We start from the raw sequence: 3,954 nt of genomic DNA, 5'->3' as shown, positions 1-3,954 counted from the left end.
GGGATGTTCATATTTTAAGAATGTTTGTGTTTGTTGTTATGTTTTGTCAATAAACATATTTAAAAAAAGAAGCTAAAAAGAGATCAGACTTCAATTAGAGAGATGAATGAAATGGACATGGTTAGGACTAATGTAAATCAGAATACAGGGTAAATTATTGTCTGTATTTTAAAACTTCAGTGTGAGACCAATGAAGAGATATTTATTTGGTCCAATATTTAAACTTTCTATAGCACACTATCTAAATTAACCTGTCTGGACAGTTTACTTAAACAACGTAATTACACGAAACTTAGAATAGAGAATGAGATCTTATTGTTCTGTACATGTTAATGTAATATCCTGATACATTCCAGAGCATTTTGGGCAGAAAATTTAAAAAGTATTTACAAAATTCCCTTGAGGGACTGGAGAAAAATGTGAAACTACTAACCTTCCCCATTTGGGAAGTTCCTAATGTTCTCTCAACCATTTGGACTCCCAATTGAATAAGCCAAGTGTCATGGTCAGCTTCAAGTGTCAACTTGGCCAAGTGATGGTACCTGTTTGTCTGGTTGGGCAAGTGCTGACCTGCCTGTTGCAATGAGGGCATTTCATAGAATTAGATCATGATCATGTCAGCTGCATCCACAGCTAATTCCATTTGTAATCAGCCAAAGGGTGTGTCTTCTGCAGTGAGTGATGCTCAATCTAATCACTGGAAGCTTTTGAAGGAGGATTCAGAGATAGGCTCTCTCTTCCTAATTCGGCCAGCAAGCCTCTCCTGTGGAGTTCATCCAGACCCTCCATCAGAATCGTCAGCTTCACAGCCTGCCCTGCAGATTCTGGACTCTGCATTCCCGCGGTCACGTGAGACACTTTTATAAATTTTATATTTGTGTTTCCTGTTGATTCTGCTTTTCTAGAGAACCCTAACTAATACATCAAGCCCTTGATCTTGAGGCTTGCCCTTATGAAACTTCTGTAATGTCAAAGCTAAGTCTATTTATAATTATATCTAAAAGTCACCCCCTGGGAACCTCTTTCATTCCTCAGATGTGGCCTTTCTCTTAATCAACTCTGAAAATAAACTTACCGCCCTTCCCTCCCCACCCCATGAGGGATATGAGTCCCAGATGTGAAAGACTCCCTGACAACATGGGACATGACTCCTAGGGATGTGCCTGACCCTGGCATTGTGGGATTGAGAATGACTTCTTCACTAAAAGGGGGAAAATAAATGACACAAAACAAGTTTCAGTGTCTAGGAGATATCAAATATAGCCAAGTGGTGATCTGGAGTTTACTCTTATCTGAGCTTCAGTCAGATATTGCAAATTGCCACAGTATTCCAAACCCCTTAGTCTTCCTGAAAATCCTAAACTCTGGGCTCTATCTAAGACCCTATTAATGTCTTTCTTAGTAAGTTTGTTTGTTCAGGAATTTAAGGTACAATAACTGTCCCTATGCCAGATAAGCCCTGAAACCAAGAAATACCAGTCTCCCCAAGAACATCAGCCAGTTTAATTCCTCTACCCCATAAGAGCTGCATGAAATTAAAAATGGTCATTGCTCAGATATTCCTGAAGATAGAGAGAGTGAGAGGGAGGAAGTGTAACTGAGAAATTAGTATTTGGCGAAGGATTATGACTATTGACTCAATATATAGATATTTCTTTTCAGTTTCTGGTGCATTTGAATAGCTAGGGGGAAATACCTGAAATTGTTGAGCTGTGGTTTAGTTGCCCTAATCTTTGAAAATGATTGTATAATGGTATAGCTTTTTGTCATGTAACCGTCTGACTGTACAAGACTTGTGACTGATTTGTCCAGTGTCTGGGTAGATGAATAATAAAATAATGACAAAAATACATAATATGGGGAAAAATGGTATGGAATGTTTTGGGTGTTCTTTTTATTTTTATTTCTTTATTTGGAGTAATGAAAATGTTTAAAATTAATTGTGGTGTTGAAATATATAACAATGCTCTGAGCCAGATTGTATACTTTGGATGGTTTATATGGTGTGTGAATGTATCTCAATAAAATCTCATTTAAAAAAGAATTGAAAGCATGGGCTCATGCAGATATTTTCATGCTGATGTTCATAGCAGCATTATTCACAATCATCAAAAGGTAACAGCAACCCAAGTGTCTATCAATGGATAGACAGAAGGGATAAACAGAATGGTATATATATTTATATAGTATGATATAAATATATATATATATTTATATAGTATGATATAAATATCTGTGAAAGTGTGGACAAACCTTCAAAGGTATCATGTAGAGTGAAATAAGCCAGACACAAAAGGACAAATATTGTCTGATCGCAATGATATGAACTAATGAGAATCAGCAAATTCATAGGATTAGAAACTACATTATAAGTTAGCAGGAGCTACATTGGAGGCTAGGGAATGGGATGTTAATTCTCAGTTAGTACAGAGCTTCTGTTTGAGGTGATAGAAAATTTTGGTAATGGATAGTGGTGATGGTAGCACAACATTGTGAGTGTACTTGATGCCACTGAATTGTGTACTTGAATGTGGATAAAAGAGGAAATTTTAGATTTTATATATTATTAGAATAATTTTTAAAAACTATATGACTGTACAAAACAAGTTATCAATTCACCCTGCTGTACAAAATGGACTACAGTTAACAGTATATTTATAATAATATTGTTTCATCAACGGCAACAAATGTACAATTATAATGCAAACTTTCACTAAAAGGGAAAACTGTATGAGTGTGTGGGTGTGGTCTATAGGAACTGTATTATATGCATGATTTTTCTGTAAACTTTTAACTTCTCAAATTTAAAAAAGTGGGTAAAATTTTTAAAAGTTTTAAACAGAAATTTTCAGAAATCTAACTAGATTTTATAGTAAAAAATCGTAAAATAATATGAAACACCTCTCAAGGTAACAAAACAATCTTTTACTGGTATGTACCTAAAAATATAGCTTTGTGGGTGGGCAACAGTGGCTCAGTGGCAGAATTCTCACCTGCCATGCTAGAGACTAAGGTTCAATTCCTGGAGTCTGCCCATGACAAAAAAAAAAGTATATAAATAGCATTACTATATAGAGAGTATAACTAACAAGATTTCAAGGAAAATTAACAAATCTAGAACTATAGTAGGGACTTAAAGCACTTCAGTAGGAAAAAGTTGGATCATATAGAAAAAACTAGTTGGAATATATATTTGGTTAACAAGGTTATACCGAGTCTAAGATTAGCTATCCCCCTACTCTTATACATTTCCCAAAACATATACCTGACTTCTCAGGCTACTGAGAAATGACTAGAATTCAATAACCAGCTTTCAACCTGTATTTGTAGGGAAAGACCCTCAGAACACAGAGAATGTAGGAAAGTTATTAAGGAGAAATCATTCAGACTATACCACAGAAAAAATAAATTCTACATACAGGGTTCATTGGAAATATGAACAAGATAAAGAAATAATTGTATGATAGCTATGCAAACAGAGCAAAAAGTTGACATGATAGAAACTATAGCAACCAGAGCCTAAAGAATAAAAGAAAACATCTCAACAGTATTTCATGCTATTGAAAAGCTTATTAAGAACATGAAGTGAATAAAATAAGAGCCCAAATATAAGATAATAGCACCACTGGATGAGATAAAAATGGAAATTGAAAATATAAGGAAACAAATTAAAACTAAAATAACACCATTACAGAACTAATAGATAAATTACATTCAGAAAGAAATCAAATGGATGTGGCTGAAAAATAAATTATTTACACAGAGGAAAGGCTTGAGATAAGCACAGTAAAATCAAAGGAAAAAGATAAAAAGATTAATGGAAATATAGAGAAATTAATAGCCATAGAAGAGTGGAAGAGATGACATTACACAAGGATAATGTGAGTCCCTGCATTGAAGAATTCAATAAATGAATCAGAAAATTACTCCAATAGAAAATAGAAAAATAATCCT

The sequence above is a fragment of the Tamandua tetradactyla genome, chromosome 5 (genome assembly GCF_023851605.1).
Source record: "Tamandua tetradactyla isolate mTamTet1 chromosome 5, mTamTet1.pri, whole genome shotgun sequence".
In the NCBI taxonomy this organism is placed as follows: domain Eukaryota; kingdom Metazoa; phylum Chordata; class Mammalia; order Pilosa; family Myrmecophagidae; genus Tamandua; species Tamandua tetradactyla.
This window is presented reverse-complemented; position numbering follows the sequence as displayed.